The sequence below is a fragment of the Cupressus sempervirens genome, chromosome 3 (genome assembly GCF_028749045.1).
Source record: "Cupressus sempervirens isolate cs-2001-9-10 chromosome 3, ASM2874904v1, whole genome shotgun sequence".
Taxonomy (NCBI): domain Eukaryota; kingdom Viridiplantae; phylum Streptophyta; class Pinopsida; order Cupressales; family Cupressaceae; genus Cupressus; species Cupressus sempervirens.
Window position 1 is genome coordinate 428768122 of NC_143120.1, and position 19317 is coordinate 428787438.

Sequence of the window (19317 nt, forward strand, 5' to 3'; positions counted from 1 at the left end):
AACACATGAAATCAAGACATGACATATGGATTTACATACAAACCCAATTTAGAAAAACCACTAGTAACATGCTACCTTCTTTCCCACCCTTCTGAAGTGATGCCCTACTAAAGGCTACAATTGTTAGATGTGACCCTCTTAAAGGATTTCAACACCCTATTAGGAGTGTGCTTGGTTAAAGGACTTTAGAATATTCAACTTGGAATGCCACCCTATTAAAGGACTTACAAATGGCTGCTAGACCAAGCTAAGTCCATAGGATTTCTATTATCTAATACAATTGCTAGAGAGTATTGGAAATTCTTTGACCTAATGTAACTTACAACTCAATCTTATAGATCTCAAATCACAATTCAACTCACAAATTTTTCTTGGCTTTCTTCCTCTATAGCTTTGACAGCTTGTCCACTCTTTCAAGCATGGTCTCCTTGAGTCTTCTACTCATTATGCCAATAAAATCTCCTCTTTATGATCAGTTGATCAAATCAAAGTCTCTATGATCTATTCTTCCTTCTCAATGTCTTCTCTTAGACACCACAATTGCCCACACTCAACCACTTTGATCATTTGACTTGTAACTCCTTATGTGGAATTCTAGAGTTCATTTCTTGCTCAATATTTTTCACTCATAACTTGAATTGATTTGGAAAGATATGATGTAGCTTTACCTCAAATTTATTTCTTCTAGAAATATCATTTTAAATCCAATTATATTCACCTAAAATAGTTAGCATAATACTCTATGACACGAAATCATCATTGTTATCTTCCACCTAGTTCAAAAAATTCAATGTAACAACCTTATTGGCTCAGATTTGGGGAATGTTTGACTTTTCAAATAATGTAACAACTCAGCACTATTGAAATACTGGTGCTCGGCACATACTGTGTTACTCGGCACTTGAATACTACTCAACACCCACTGTGGATTCACTTGGCATCAACTAAATTTACTAATACTCGGCACCTAAAGTTTTCTTGGCTTCAACTATTTTCTCAACACCTAAACACTTTTACTTGGCACACTATAGATCTAGCATTTGCTCAGCTCGAACTAAAAATTTTCTTGGCTTGAACTAGCTTGCTTGGCACTCAATGATGAACTTAGTTAAGCTTTGTAATCGACCTTGTCACAACTTATTATTCTAATGTTTTTAAGTGTGACCAACCTCTGTACCTTAGAATATGTTATCAATACACTATTTTATCAATGTCTTAACTGATCCTTATACTTCATTACAACATCATAACTCAGTCTTTCCCTTAGGTTCTCTTGTTACTTCTTATTGATTAATTCCTCCTCATTAATCAACTAAGTGATAGTACTTAGATCATATAAGCAATTGTCATTCCAACGAATAGTAGGTTTGACATCAATGACAAAACAATGATTAAAAACATTCTTTATCAACTTCATCATTCTTCAACAATGATCTTTTCAATCATATTCCAACAATCTCCCTCTTTAACATTGATGGCAAACCAAATTAATCAATTTAACTAAGCTAAAAAATTAAGTTACTATAATACTTATATGCCAAAAAGAAAACTTTTTGTCATTCCATATCTCCTTCTTTGCTGATACAAAACTAATTGCTTCAATCTATTATCCTGATTTCTCTATTCTGCTTCTCCCTCTTAGCTATTGTTTCCTATCTTTCTTTGTATGTGTGATCCTCTATTTCTCACTCTAATCCTCTACTACTACTATTTCTCCCTCTAGTTGATCAATTTTTTTCTATTTCTCCCTTTTGTTGATGTTGATCAATTTCTGCTATTTCTCCCTTTTGTTGATGTTGATTAGTTTCTACTATTTCTCCCTCCTTGATAACACTGCCAAAGTTGTAGAATCTTTGATTATGGTGATATGAACTTTGCATTTTCCAATCTTCTTCCTCAGTCACCATGCCCATGACTAATTTGGAATTTCAGTACTTTAGTATCCTCTGCATCAAATTTCAATAATCAACAATCAACTCCCTTTGATGCAAGTTAATTCTTATATTGCTCAAACAACCTATAATAGGGTTTTTATGCCTACCTTACCTCTAAGATACTCAAAAGCATCTTTGGGTAGTGGTTTAGTGAAGATATTAGAGATATGTTTCTTTGAGTTAATGTATTCCATCTTCACTTGTTTGTCTTCCACCAATTCTCTTACATAGTGATACTTGATTGCAATGTGCTAAGTTTTTGCATGCATCACAAGATTCTTGGATATGTTGATAGCAATTGTGTTATCAAAATAGAGTATCACTGGCTCAATTATCTCCTCTTTCATTCCTTTCAATAGGTGTTTGATCCACATAATGTTAGTACAATTGATGGTAGCTGCAACATACTCTACTTTAGCTGTGGACTATGAGGTACAAGTTTGCTTCTTGCTAATCTAGGTGACTAGTCCCTTTCCTAAGAAGAGTGCTCCTCCACTGGTTCTTTCTCTATCATCAATTTTTTCTCCCCATTCTACATTAGTATAGGCATTCAACTCAAACTTTTCACTCCTCTTATACTACAAACCAAAATCATCTATCCCTTTCAGATATCTCATTATTCTTTTTACTACCATATGATGATTTTCTCTTGGATTAGCAAAAAATCTTGCTACAATCCTAATAGCTAATGCAATGTTTGGTCTATTATGAACAACATATTGCAACTTTCCAATCACTGACCTATACATTGTCTGATTGACTTCAGAAACTCATCATTCTTGGATAGCTTGTGTCTTGTTACCATTGGTATGCTGACAAGTTTGGAATCCTCTAGACCAAATGTCTTGAGTATATCTTTGATATACTTTGATTGGGTCACAAATATACCATGTTTTAGTTGATGCACTTGTAATCCAATAAAGAACTTTATTTTTCCAAACATTGAAATTTCAGATTCACGTTTCATTTTGTCATCAAAATCTTTGCGTAGTACTTCTTTTCCTCCAAAAATTATATCATCCACAAAGATTTTTGATATCAGGATATCCTTACCTTCTTCTAATTTGATGTACATATTTCTATTGTCATCTATTCTTTCAAAGCCTCTCTTCACCAAATATTTGTGAAGTCTCATATACCAAGCTGTAGGAGCTTGCTTCAACCCAAAGAGAGTTTTGTGTTTCTTGCAAACCTTATCTTGGTTGTTTTTATCAACAAAACCCTCTGATTTCTCTATGTAGACTTCCTCCTTTAGTATACCATACAAAAATGTAGAATTTACATCCATTTGGTAAACTTTAAAACCTTTATAGGTAGCATATGTAAGTAGAGTCCTAACTCCTTCCATTCTTGCAACAAGGGCAAATGTTTCCCCATAATCTAGTCCTTCCTCTTATGCATACCCTTTGTAGACTAATCTAGCCTTATTTCTTGTGATCTCACCATTTTCATCTAACTTGTTTTTGAACACCCACTTGGTTCCAATCACATTCTTATCTGTTGGTCTAGGAACTAGGGTCCATATTTTGTTCTTTTAAATTGTCTCTATCTCTTCCTTCATTGCATTGTACCAATCATCATCTTGTAGAGCATCATTTACTATCTTGGGTTCAAACTTGCTAAGCAAACATGTCTCACATTTAAGTCTATTTCTTGTCATTAGTTTGGCCTCTTTGTCACCAATGATTTTTTCTGTAGGATGGTGCCTTCTCACATACTTTGATAGCCTAGGTTTAGTCCTTATGTTTGGTCTTTTAGCATCAGAGTCAATATGCACATCTCGATCAGGTAACTCTTCATCTCTTTCATGTGTGCCTTTTTCAAAATTAGAATGTGCATTTCCTACATTCTGCAACTCACCATCTGAATGCAACTTGGAATTCACTAGATGTGACTTGGTAGATACTAAAATTTGTTGCTAATTTAAAATTTGATTTTCAACATCTTCTTCATCAACATTCCTTCATAGAAGTATATAAAGGAATTGCATTCTTCTGGTTTCTTGGTGGATTCATTGTCTTGAACTTCTACATGGTCATCAAATTTTGCATTTTTAATTTCCACAACTTTGTTAGTGTTAACATTTAAACACTTATAAACTTTTATTCTAGTGGAATAACCAAGAAATATGCCTTCATCACTCTTTGTATCAAATTTTCCATTCTCGGATTCTTTAAGAATATAGCACTTACATCTAAACAATTTGAAATGTTTAACATTAGGTGAGTGATCATACCACAGTTCAAAAGGTGTAGTATTAGTACCTTTCTTGATTTGAACTCTATTGAGGGTGTAGACTCTTGTACATATAGCTTCTCTCTAGTACTTGAGTGCAACATTCTTTTCCATTATCAAGGTTCTAGCATAGTCAATCACTAATCTATTTCTCCTTTTTGCTATACCATTTTGCAGTGGAGTTCTAGGTGCTAATATTTTCCTTTTGATTCCTCTATCATTGTAGAACACTTCAAAATCTCTTGATGTGAACTCACCACTTCTATTAGATCTTAGGCATTTCAAGCTTTTTCTTATTTCCTTCTCAACTCTGGCTAAGTACCACTTAAACATTTGGAATGCATCAGACTTTTGTTTCAAGAACATAATAGTCATCATTCTTGGGTAATCATTCACAAACAACATTATATACTTATCTCCTTTTTAGCTTTGTACTTCAATTGGAGCACATAAGTCAGTATGAACTAACTCTAATACTTCATTGGAAGTATAGTTCTTTCTTTTAAAGCTAGACTTTGTCATCTTTCCTAGTTGGCATTGTTTGCACATTATGTTGTCAAGCTTCTTCAATTTTGGCAATCCCTTGACTTTCTTCATTTTACTAATTCTGATTAGATTGTCAAAATTTACACGGCATTTCCTCTTATGCCGCAACCACACATCATCAAGTTTTGGAACAAGACTAGTAGCATCTTCCATATCTAGAAAAACCAAGTTGCTTCTAGTCTGGTCACCCTTTCCTATCAGATTTACACAAGTGTCATAGATTTTAGTAGTTTTTTTTCCAAACTCTAGTTTTCATCCTATATTTCCTAACTATGATACACTCAATAGATTATAATTCAAGCCTTCAGCATAGTATGAATTATCTCATGATATCTTCTCTATGAGTTTAATGCTACCTTTTCCTTTGATTAGACAAGGTGCATCATTTTCAAATCTAACACTATTAGCATCATATTGAGTAAATGTAATGAACTTACTTTTGTTTCTAGTCATGTGATGTGAGCATCCACTGTCTATGATCCACTTGTCATTTTTGTTCATATAGATTACCATTGATGTTGCTTCATCTTCATCTAATTCATCCTTCATGGCTACATAAACTACTTCATCATCATTTTCATTAGAATCTTCTTCAATAATGTAGCATCTTTTGGCTTTGTCCTTGTAATCTTTGCTATCATCTTCTCTCTTAATCTTGTACTTGTTTCCTTCTTTGTAGTTCTTCTTCTGTGTACACCTTGTAGCAATATGAACTACTTTATTACAATTGAAACAAATCATAGGTAGCTTAACTTTGAATTTACCTTTGCCTCTTTGAAATCTTTTGGCTAGTAATGCTTCAATTGTGCCACATTTTCTTCATTTGTGCTACTATCACTAGATACATGTTTTCCTTTTCTATTCTTATTCTTTGATTTTACCTCCTTAGTGTCTTTCAATGTTAGCTTGGCCTTGAAAGTAGATTCAAGGTTCTCAAGTCTCAAATGTAGTAAGTCTTCCCAGTATTCCTTCAAAGGTTAGTTTGTTTCCTCATACACACCTTAGCTCTTGGATGGATAAGACTCTAATAGCATAGATAGGGAGTAAGGTTCTCAAGTATTTTCTATTGATAGTTTCTTCTTGCAACTAACCACCCAAACTTTTTATTGCACTTACCACTTCTTTCATTCTAGAGCCATATTGAGTAGCATTTTCTCCTTCCTCCATTTTCATGTCATCAAACTTTCCTCTGAGGCTTTCTCTTTTTTCTCTTTGAAGATTTTAATTTCCTTCGTAGATTTTTGTTAAGGCTTTCCATGTCTTGCATGCAGTGTCACATCGTTTTATTTCATCAAATTCAGCGTAGCTAACTGCAGAGGCAATCTCCAACATTACTTGAATGTGCTCCTTCCTTTTGTTCAAATCATATGTAGAGAGGGGTCCAGCTAGATCTACATGTTCCACTACAATTGAGGTTTTTGCATAGTCACCTATTGATCCAAGGTGTAGTTTCATTAGACTCTTCCATGTAGTGAAGTTGTCTCTATTGAGCTTGAGAACTTCTCTCTTGGATATTTTTCTCTTCTTTCTTCTAGTACCTTTAAACTAAATCAACAGATGGCTTTGGTACCAATTGTTAGAAATGTTTAGAATAACTGAGATGGGAGGTGAATTAGTTATTCAAGGTCCAAAATTGACTAATCAATTTTTTTCACTTAAATATAGTGATCACATTCAAACTACCATGCATCCAAGCAACTTACTAAAAATCAATATGCAGAAATGAAACACATGAAACCAACACATGACATAGATATTTATGTGGAAACCCAATTTGGGAAAACCATCAATAGAATGCTATCTTCTTTCTCACCCTTCTAAATTGATGCCCTATTAAAGGCTACAACACATTGTTAGATGCGACCCTATTAAAGGATTTCAACACCCTATTAGGAGTGTACCTAGTTAAAGGACTTTAGAACATTCAACTTGCAATATCACCATATTAAAGGATTTACAAATGGCTGCTAGACCAACCTAAGTCCATAGGATTTCCATTATCTAATATAATTGCTAGAGAGTATTGGGAAGTCTTTGACTTGATGTAACTTACAACCCAATCTTGTAGATCTCAAGTTACAATTGAGCTCAAAAATTTTGCTTGGCTTTCTTCCTCTGCAACTCTAAAAGCTTGTCAACCCTCTCAAGCTTGGTCTACTTGAGTCTTTTGCTTGTTGTGCCAATACAATCTTCTCTCTATGGTCACTTGATTGAATCAAAGTCTTTGTGCTCTGTTCTTCCTTCTCAATGTCTTCTCTTAGACACCACACTTGCCCACACTCAACCACTTCAATCATTTGACTTGCAACTCCTTATGTAGAAGTTTAGAATTCATTTCCCACTCAATCTTTCCTACTCATGACTTTAATTGATTTGGAAATATATGATGTAGCTTTCCCTCCAATTTGTTTCTTCTAGAAATATCATGTTAAATCCATTTGTATTTTCCTGTAAATAGTTAGCATAAAACTCTATTACACCAGTTCATCATTTGTATCTTCCACCTGGTTCACAAAAGTCAATGTAACAAACTTATCAGCTTAGATCTACCAAGTCTTTGAATTTTTAAATAATGCAATAGCTCAATACTATTGAAATACTAGTGCTTGGCACATACTATGTTACTCAGCACTTGAACACTGCTCGGCACCCACTGTGGATTCACTCAACATAAACCAAATTTACTGATGCTCGGCACTTGAAGTTTTCTTAGCTTCAACTATTTTTTAGGCACTTAAACACTTTTACTTGGCACAAACTATATTTAACATATTCTCTGCTCCAACTAAAAGTTTTCTTAGCTTGAACTAGCTTGCTCAGCAATCACTGATGAACTTAGTTAAGCTTTGTAGTCAACCTTGTCATAAATTATTCTTCTAATGTTTCTAAGTGTGACCAACCTCTATACCTTAGAATATGTTATCAATACACTATTTTATCAATGTATTAACTAATCCTTATACTTCATTACAACATCATAATTCAACCTTTCCCTTAGGTCCTCTTGTTACCTCGTATTGATTAATTCCTCCTCATTAATCAACTAAGTGATAGTACTTAGATCATATAAGAAATTTTCATTCCAGCAAATAGCAAGTTTGAGATCAATGAAAAAAGAATGATTGAAAACATTCTTTATCAACTTCATCATTCGTCAACAATGATCTTTTCAATCATATTCCAACATGTTGATGATTACTCAAGAATGATGATAATTAATTTTTTTCGAGAAAAATATGATTATTTTCAAATGTTTAAGTGGTATGTAGCTAAATTTAAAAAAGGAGACTAGTAAAAGATTGACATGTATAAGATCTGATAAGGGTGGAGAGTTTACATCAAATTAATTCAATAACCTCTGTAATGACAGATGAATCAAAAAACAAACTTTTGCACCTCAAATCCTTCCACAAAATGGGATAGCTGAAAGGAGAACATATCTATGATGTATTCTATAGGACACTAATGATGGAGAAGAATGATTCTTTAAAATACTCAAGAGAAGCTATCATTAAATTTATCTATACCTTGAACTGAGTACATGTTAAGAAAGGTAAAAACTTTGCCCCTTATGTATTATGGTAAGGATACTCACCATTCACCAAATGTCAAATATTTTAAGGTATTTTGAAGCAAGAATTACATTCTTCAGGATATTAGAAATGATAAAATTGATGTTAAAAGTGAAGAAGGTATATTCCTAGGTTATTCCACAAGAAGTAAAGCTCATAAGTGTTTAAATGATAATACTAACAAATTTGTGGAAAGTATAAATGTAAAGTATGATGAATATATAGAAATGAATGAAGATGAATAAAAGAAGGATCCTAAGAATTAAAAACCTTTATGTCCTTCTATGAAGGCATGTCTACTGATGTTGATGATACCGTATCTATTAATCAACAAGAATCAATGATTGTTGAGTCACATACAATGGATGTCGAGTCACATTCAAGAGCTAAGTTACAATCATAAGTTGAGGTACATTATGATGCCAAGATTAATTTACAAGAAAGGAATGTTGAATAACCTAATAGAGAAGTACACAGTGAACTCGAGATTGAAATTTATGAATGATCTATTGTTGAAAGAAGAAAATAGCCAAGATCATCAAAATATGTCAAGAGATGTCATTCTAATGAACAAATTATTGGAGAAAAAGAGGTTGGACTAATGAGAAGGATAGATTAAAGAATGAGACATGTTTTTAAAGAATGCATGAACTTAAATTAGTGAAGGATGCATTAGAGAATGAAAACTAGAGTAAAGTCATGCAAGAAGAAATTGATTAGATTGAGAAGAACAAAAAATGGACACTAGTACCTAGATTAGAGAACAAGAATTTTATTGGGACCAAATTGGTGTACACAAGCAAAAATGGATGAGAACGGTGAAGTAACAAGGAATAAGGAAAAGTTAGTATGCAAACCATATGTATAAAAAGAGGGAATTGACTATGGAGAGACATTTTCCATAGTTGTAAGATTGGAAGGAATAAGAACTTTTCTTTCTTATTCCACCTATAAAGGATTCAAAGTTTATCAAGTGGATGTTAAGTCAGCATTTTTTAATGGTATACTAGAAGAGGAGGTTTACATTCAACAACTTGAAAGATATTTTGATCCAAACAATAAGAACATGGTGTGTAGACTGCAAAAAGATTTATATGATTTAAAGAAAGCTCCCAAAGCATGGTATGAAAGACTGCATAACTATCTTGTGAAGATTTATTTTGAGAAGACTAATTCAAAAACAATATGTACTTGAAGATAGAATGAGGTAAAGGAATTTTGCAAGCTGAAATAATTGTTGATGATATCATATTTGGAGGAAAAAATGCACTGTGTAAGACATTTGCAAATGAAATAATGAAAGAATTTGAGATGTCAATGTTTGGAAAAATAAAATTCTTTGTTGGATTACAAGTTTATTAGATGAAATATGGTATTTACATCACTTAGACCAAGTGTGTAAAGGTAATGTTGAAAATTTTTCATATGGAAGATTCATGACTAGCTTGTGCTCCTATGGTGATAGGGCATAAACTATCCAAAATTGATGATTCTACTAAACTAAAGCAAAAATTGTATAGGTCTATGATTGGCAAAGTGCAATATGTAGTTCATAGAAAACCTAACATTGCACTAGCTATTGAGATTGTTGCAATATTTTTTGCAAATCCTAAGGAGAATCACTTATTGAATGTTAAAAATATCATGAGATACTTCAAAGATACAGAAGACTATGGTCCATACTACAAGAAAAATGATAAGTTTGAGTTCAAATACTGTACAGATGTTGATTGGGCTAGAAACATTGAGGACAAAAAAGTACAAGTGGAGGAGCATTTTTTCTTAGGAAAAAATTGTATTTTAGAATCAACTATTGAAGCTAAATATGTGGCTCTTGTCGTAAATTGTACAAATGTAGTATGGATCAAATAGTTACTCAAAGGAATGAAGGAAGAAATTATTGAACCCATGGTAATTTACTATGACAATACAAGTGTTATAAACATATCAAAGAACCATGTGATGCATAAAAAGACAAATCACATTGTAATCAAGTATCATTAATTGAGAGATTTGGTTCAAGAAAAAGAAGTGAGAATAAAATATGTAAACATAAAGAAATAGATAGCTAATATATCCACAAAGAATTTACCTAAGGATGCTAATGAATATCTTAGAAGTAAAATATGGATGATACCCTATCCAAAGCTACTTAAGAAGCAAGAGTAGTCCCCTACATCAACTGAGTTCAATGGCATATTTTACAACTTTATGTAGTGGATCTTAATTTAGGAATTATCTTAAGTAAGGAAGGACCTTAAATTGAAGATTCACAATCACATGCAAGGTGATAGACGGAGAACTTGAATTGTTGATATTTGCATGAGAAGATGTCAAGTATTTGGCATTGTTGTCAAAGATAAAGAATATGAAGAGAGTTGTACCAAAGAATAGAGAGATTAGAAAGAAGAATGAATATCTAAGGAAGAAGAGAGATTATAGCCTATATAGAAGAAGGATAGATAGTAATAGACGGAGAGATTTTAATACAAGTTATTAAGTTTTTTTTGGGTATTTTTGTTGGTATTGGTTTTCTATGAATGCAAAAGAGGGAAATTGCTAAAGAAGATTGTTAAAGTATAGAAATGAGGAAGATTGATGAAACCTATTACAGAAAAATCATTATTTTATCACTAATGTCAAACCTACTACTTGTTGGTGAGATGATTTCTAATATGGTGTAAATTCTATCATTTGATTGATTGATGAAGAGGATTTGAAAAGAGAGAAGAATAAAAGTACCTAGAGAAAGCTTGAGTTATATGGTTTATAAAAGGAGCACTAAGACCAAATAAGACATTGATGATAGTGTATTTTTTTATCTACTTAAGGCTATAATAAAGGGATACTTGAGAGAAGACTAGAAGGAGGCTAAGTAAAGAAATGTGTCTGCCCAGCCTAATTGGACAAACAGTGGAAGTTGAGAAAGTAAGTGTAGGTCGAGTAGAAAGTTAGTTAAAGCTAAGAAAAGTAAGCTTAGTATGTGCAAAGTAGAGAGAAATCTAGTAGGTTTTGAGTGAAGAAATTTATTATGTGTCGAGCACTAGTACAAACTTAGTGTATGTGAAGCAACCTAGTGTTGACCAAGCATTAGAAGATAGTGATTGCTAAGCAAAAACTATGTTATTTCCAAGTTCCTCTAAAATGATTTTGATCAAAATTTTGATGAATTTGAGCAAAAAAAGTTGATTTCTTGAATAGTGTGAAGGGTATGGAAGATAAGTATGATGAGTTGGTGGCAAAAAATTAAAGATAAATCATTTGGAGACAAATTTTGAAGAAGATTGTAAGGGAAGTTTCTAGGAGGGAACAAAAATGTAAAAGAGGCTAGATTTAATGAATCTTGCTTAACCCTAAGATGGATGATTGTGGTTAAGTCTCAAAAGATCTAAATTCTCTATTTAAGGAGATAGCAAGCAAGAAGCAAAGTGTCGTAGTGCAAACCAAAGAGAGAAAATGTTTCTTGTGTTGTTTCTCCATTTGGTGGTCCAAGGGATGAATCTCCAGTAGGCATTCTAAGCAAGAAAGCTTAAGGAAGTGAAGGATTGAAGGGTGAAAAATCTATTAGAGATGAAGGAGATTGAATACCAAGTAGAATAGAGGACTAAATAAGAGATCTATAATTTGCAAGTGAGTTTTTTTTTTATCAGATCAAGTTCTACTATTACTTTCTAACAATTGTATCAATATGGATAAATCCTTTGGATTAAGGTTTACCTAATTGTCATGAGTAAATCCTTTAACATGGTGACATTCTAATGGATTTTTCTAAAGTCCTCTAATAAGGATCACTCTTAATAGGGTGATTGAAATCCTTTAAACAAGGTCACATTTAATAGTTTGTATTGTAACCTTTAATAAGTTTGGCTCCTCATAGAGCTTACTTCAAATGAGTGAAAATTTGTAACATGTTACTGACAGGTTTTCCCAAATTGGGTTTCAATGTAAAATCCTTGTGTCAAAATTTGTGAATAAATTTGTGGCATTTCATGTTTACATTTTATGTTTGTGGTATTTGTGAATAAATTACTAAAATAATTTAATTTGTACATTTGGAACTTGGATAACTAGTTCACCCCACTCTCAATTATTCTAAAGCATTCCAACAAGTTGAACATCCAAGTATCTAGTGTTTAAGGGGGAAATGACACTGATGCAAACAAGACTAAGCATATCCAACACTTTCTCCTTTAGACATTCACTACAAGAGAAATAGGGGCTTCTAACTCTTACTAGGCCCTATATTTATTCAGTGAAAAATCCAAAGAGGATAAAGTGATGTCAATACAAAATCTAGAAACTCCTCAAGGAAGTATGCTATCATATTTTCTGCCAAGCACTATAAACAAGAGATATGAAAAATGTAGATTTAAAATATATACCAATTGACCAATAATGATATGAAAGTAAATGTATGGTAGGAGGAAAAATAAGGGTGAAGAATCCTAAGAAGAGAGGATACTCAAATATAAAGTCCAAATGTAGTGAATGTGTGAAGAAGAAGGGAATTCAAGGAGGATTGGTTAGGTCTTGCCTCAGTTTAACCTAAGACAAGGAGGAGGAAAGAAGTGAGGTGTGTGCTTAAGATGTGACAATGAAATGCAAACACACTAAAGAGGAGCTAAAAGGTATAAAATCAAAATGCGTCCAATTTAAGATGGTACATTTCACTCCCACATTAGTAGGATATGACACTATATGCATATGCAAGCTAAAGTGAGAAAACATAATAATAACTTATAAAAGGGTATAATAGAGTTGATAAGAAAATATTCTATAAGAAAACATTAGTAATTTCATCCTCCAAAACCATAAATTGAGAATCACCTAGGACTTGTTATAAGACAATCGTTAAGATCACATATAGCTATGCCCCCATTTGTTTCAACTTGCTTATTTAGAAAAGGTGAAACAAGTGGTCATGCTAATTGCAATAAACTATAGATAAAAGATAATGACAACAAGCCCTAAAAATGATGCTACATGCACTATGAATTCTTTGAGAGGGTCTTTGAATTTTAGGTAAAACAATTCCATTGCTTATGATAGGGAAAAAGCCAAATTTATGAAAATCAAGATATGATGAAAATAGTGAATAAGAATAATACTTATTAATTAGAATTTTGTAAAACATATACAAAATACAACCTAAAAGGGTGTTTTATAAGCTCATGCTACGTATTAAGATCTCATTTTTTCCCTTGTTCTTAAAGGGGAAAAAAAGGAAGAGATGTTGAAGATGAAGCTATTGTAACTCACATAGATGGAGGTGCTCCAATAGGATATGTTAGATGGTTCTACACTTGAGGAGGTAAGAATCAAATCCATAATTTACATCATTTTTGTATCTTTCTCATATTAATTCTTTTGTAGATGTAGAATCTAACCATAGAGATGATTTTCAAGGTCCTTAGGAGGAGGTCAATCTACTGTTAGGTTAGGTTGACCTATTCCTTAGGGTGTCTAGGGTGTCCCAAGGTCATGTTGACCTATCCCATAGGTAGCTTGACCTAGTCCCTTTGAGGTTGATCTAGTCCCTACAGAAGTTGACTTAGTCCTAGGGAATTTGGCCTAGTCCCAAGGAGATCAACCTAGTCCAAATGAAGGACTAGGTAGATTAACGAATTTGATATGTTGGATAGATTGATTTCTTGTTTGATGCTTCTACAAAATCTACTAGTCATGAGGGAGCACTACATGTTAGATGTGAAGATATGCATTAGAGAGGACATAATAGATTTGAGAGTAGCAAATATCTAGATACTTAGGGTTACAGGCTTTTATTATGTAGCACAATAGCCATGGTTGACGTTCCATAGTGGTATGCTAGCATAATTGATAAAGAGATGAGATGAGATTACATGCTCATTCCACATACCAATGGGAGAGATAATAGTCACCCTCAAAAATATAACCCAAATCTTGTGCCTACTATTTCATGGACTAGGAATGAGACCAAAAGGACACAAATAAACAATAGAGATTGAGGTAGACTTTGAGTATTGCATGGTTATACCATATATAGATAGACAGAGACCACAAAAGGTGTGCCTAAAGGGAATAATCCTTGGGAAAGAACCTCTTCTTAGGAAGATTATGCTATGTGTTACTACAAGTACAATGATATCCAACTCCTCCAGTGCATATCTAGTTAGACATATGGAGAGAGTATATGATAGCACATATGTGCTATGAGCTAGGAAAGTTTTTGAGGTACCAATGAGTGAGTCTTATAATGTGTACACTCTTACAAGTCTGGGCCTTTGAGAAATTCTCATGCAATAGACCATTTGGGTCCTTGACCAAGATACCAAAAAAGTCATGGAAAGTGTATTCTTATATATCGAGCCATCCCTGATAGTTTAGAGATAAATTATACTTCAAGATCATATTCAACTAGTTATAGTCTACTAATGTTACTTGTAGACCATAAATGCTCATGATAGTATGGTTAGACATAGTAGTTCATTTGAGATGGATGTAGAGACAAACATTTTGAGAGGATAGGCATGAGTACATAGTGGTTCCATACTATTAGAATAAAGTGTTGTAGTAATTTTATCTTCTATGGGGTCCTCCTCCTACTGTGCATCAATATTCATATGGGGATAGATATAGATATATACCTGATATTAGACATTTGATTGACAATATATGATGTCACATTAAAATATACTAAGGGTCCAAATGACATAGAGGTACCCTTATATTAGAGGATCCAAGAGTATCCAGAGACTATCTATGGTATTTTAGTGTTACAGTGTCTCATATTTGTAGATGACTAACCTATAGTTGATCAAGGTCCACATTCTAGAGTATTATGTAGATAAAATGGCATAGTTGAGAGTGATGATGATGATGATGATCTGATGGTAGTAGTGGTGAGTTACCACAAGAGGGAGAGATGATGGAGATTAAGGGTGAGGAGGATACACTATTAGCTAGTGGCAAAACATAGAAGAGGATGGCCTCTCCTACAAAAACTAGACCACTATGATCCTACACACCATGAGGTTAGACTAGAACTCCTCCTTCTAGGAAAAGATATGAAGTGTAAAAAGAGTCAAGTTGACCACAACTAGGTATCTATATATGAGATATAGATCTTAGGTTCCAAAATTCAGATCTAGGTATAAAGAATAATTTAGAGCTCATATATAAACAAATAATGATGCATGACAAATGATTGATGAAAATGTAATTTGTGTAGCTAGTATAGAGGAGTAGAGATCCTTTGTAAGGGACATCTTAATAGACATGGCCACAAAGGAAAGGATTCCTTCTACTTTATCTATCCAATATGTGAGTAGGTAAGATCTTCGATGTCACTTAGATATCTTCAAACCTATAATAGTGGAGCTATAGTTGATGCAAGAGCAGCTAGATTAGTAGGGTTGTCAGCTACAAGAGATACTTGTAAACCAACCCAAATATCATAACTAATCAGAGTGCATTATATCTAGGAGTCACACATATGTGTTGACTACCTAGAGAACAACCTTATCATTGGATCATAGAATAGAGAGATCAGGATCTCACCATCCTATGGTTGAAATTTGATTGTACTATTTTAATATATAGGGCACATTTTCTATCCTAGTACCTACCATGTATACCAAAATAGCTGGTTGATGATATATATGTGATCATGTTTTACTATTCCTTCTTATAATTAATTTGCATAACTAATTAGAAAAGAGAACCTAGGAATAAATATATCATGTACTTAGAATTTGAAAATCACTTTTTATTCAATGAAAAGGAAAAATGTAAGTACATAATATAGAAAGTTGAATGATTACACATAATAGTGACATAATATCAGGGTAAGTGCACCCAGTTGTGGTGCCAAAAAGGTGACACATTTTTATTTTTATTTTCTAATTTTCAATAGCATGTACGTGCTATGGCTTGGGTAACCTAAGCCATAGTGCATACACACTATAGTGCGTATGTGCTATAGCATGTATGTTCTTTATAAAAAACCAAATTATTATAAATGGGCTGCATACCTACAACCCATTCATTTCTCCTCTATTTTCCCACTTCCCCTCCTCATAGCGCGTATGTAGATTGAAAGAATAGAAGATTTTCATCACCCACCTTACCAATATGCCTCCTCACTATCAAATTTCGAGATCATGAGCATGCCATATGTTATCTAACCTTCTTTTAGCATTGTTTTATATGTCTTTTGTATTTTTTTTGTAGGTTTTTTTCAAATTTTCTTTAAATTTGTTTATTTATTTAGATTTCAATTGATTTCTTATCAAGAAATATGAATAAAGAATCAAAAAATCCCCAAGAAGATCAAAACTAAAACCCTCAACAAGATACAAGATGAGAATCAAAACCCTCCACAACAAGAACAACAAATTTCACAACTTGAACCAATTGCAAGACCTCCTCCTAGCACACAAGAAAACATAATAAATGAAATAGAGAGAGAAAAAATAAATTAGAAGCACTCATTGGTAGGTTGAAAGCTTGTGGACAAGCCAATCTAATGAGACCTCATTCAAATCCATTAAGACTCACATAGCTTCTATTAGTGGTTAGTTAGATGTTTGGCAGGTTAAGAGGGATGAACAAAAAAGATATTATGCTAATAAATTATCATATCAAGATGTTAAAAAATAAGATATACCAAAAGGTAGGATTTTTTCATTATTTACAAAGCCTGGTGAACAAGATACTTTTAGAGAGACTACTAAATGATTCCCCATCCATTAGTGCATACATGATGGTATTAGAAATAATTTTTGGGATATATGGTGGATGGATTTTGATGCCCCTCCTTACAATAATCATGAGGTCCCAATGTATTTCTTAAGGAAATTATATTTTGAGTTTGTCCTTGGGGAGATCCCAAATTATTTTGATATATTAGACTCTTAGGGTAGAGGTGGGGGGTCATCATTTGAGAGGCCAAGGGCACATCATGACCCTAGTGTAGCTAGGGCACCTATGGTCAAGCCACAAGGTGAGCGTGTGACTATTCCTTTAGTTGTGAAGGAACATGTAGAGGCCAACACTCTAGGGACTATTAATAATTTGACACAGACTCTCATTCATTGCACAAGTCTAATAGTTGAGGAGGATCCTTCTGCATGTCACAGTCACATGTGTACATCATGCGAATCCTTATGCACATTTGGCAGTCATGCTGGAGATAGTGCAGATGATGGACTCATCACTGATTAGTTCTTGAATGAGACATTTGGCATTGACACATAGATTACAATTATAATAAACTAATTTGATCACATTTCATATGTATAGTGAATGACTAATTAATTAGCATCTATTAACATTGTTCAAAATTCAAGGTCAGAGTGTTGGAGGCCCTAGTAGTGATCCCCTAACCCCGTTTTTCATCCCATCGATGAGTCAAGAGGTATGTATCGATTTAATAATTTAAATTAATAGATATATTTATTAAGTAATAATATTAAGGATTGATAAAAAAACTATGCATGTGCATCATTTCTCTACAGGACCGTCGACATTCACTATGGACTCGAAGCCTAGACACGATATGAGCTACATAGAATTGCATTTATTTCATGTTAATTTAATTCATTTGATTATATTTGTTTCATGTTTCATGTTACATGTAATATGTATTGTATGACATGCAGTTCTTGACATCTGAGACTCCTCATCTTTGATAGCCTGTCGATTGTGTAGTGGCTACAGCTATGGCTAGTTCAAAACCATTGACTGAGGTATGAAAGAGTTTTCTTGGTTTTAGTTGTTGTTTATAATAGTTAGTATTGAAATTTCTAATGTTATTTATAAGTGATTATATTGAATGAATTTTAGTAGGGTCTTTTTACACTTGATTGTCTATGAATCGTCAAGGTGGATTTACAGAGTGACCATTTGATGGGGAAAAAAATAATTAATTTTGTGTGTACATATATTTGATTACAATGTATAATAATTATTGATTCATATCTACTTTTTTTGTATTAGCTCAAGTTAGATAAGAGTTTTAACAAGAGGATGAGTGAGCATGTGAGGAATACCCCATCATCACCATCATCTCCCTCCACATGATGACCGAAGACCTCTAGAGATTTTTTTCCTTCCTCTCATGGGAAGGAGAAGATATAATTGATAGACATACATGTATCAGCATCAGTGGACATATATGTTCGATTTTATGTCAGTGAACATATTCAATATACATTTCGTGTATATGGGTATGTGTATCTTCATGGTCAACCAAACTATGCCCTTAAGTGGCAATTTTTTTTTTAGAAAATTAGGGTTACGTTAACTTGACATGCAATTTTCTACTTGTTATTAACTTTATATCAAAAAGTTGAGAGAAAATAATCTCTAGCAAATTGAATCTAGTTTCTAAACTACTAGGACTTATCCCAAAAAAAAAAAATTGATTGGTCAAAATTTTAAATTTTAATGCAATATTAGAAAAATTTTAGAACAAAAATAAGAAGTAGACTTATGTCTGACCACATTGATCAAAATCAAATGATAATATTTTTTCATAATTTTCTAGACATAACTAGTAGACTCATGCCTAGATGTGACACATATTTATGGGTATTTTTATTCTAAATAAATAATTAATAATTAATTTTTGAATTTAACATTTTTGGAATAAAAACTCTCATATTTGACTACCTTAACTAATTTAAAACTCTACAAATTTTCATTTTTCAAATTTTTTCCTTATAGAGAAGAAACATAGAATGTGATGGATCTTTTGGATTTAAAAAATGTTGTACCAATTGAAAGTTATAGTTGTTTTTCAAGTAGTGTGTTAGTCAACACTTTATACATAACTCCATTAGAAAATAAGTAATAATTACTTACTAAACTCATAATTTCACAAACCTTACATTTATGGAAAGATAATAACATTCTTAAGAGACTCTTTTCATTTCATCAAATTTTGGTGAAAAAAAGTTGTTAGCTACATGTTTGAAATAAAAATCACATTAAAACAAGTCAAAAGCAAATTTTTAGGATGATTTTAAAGTTGACCATATAGGTTTGCT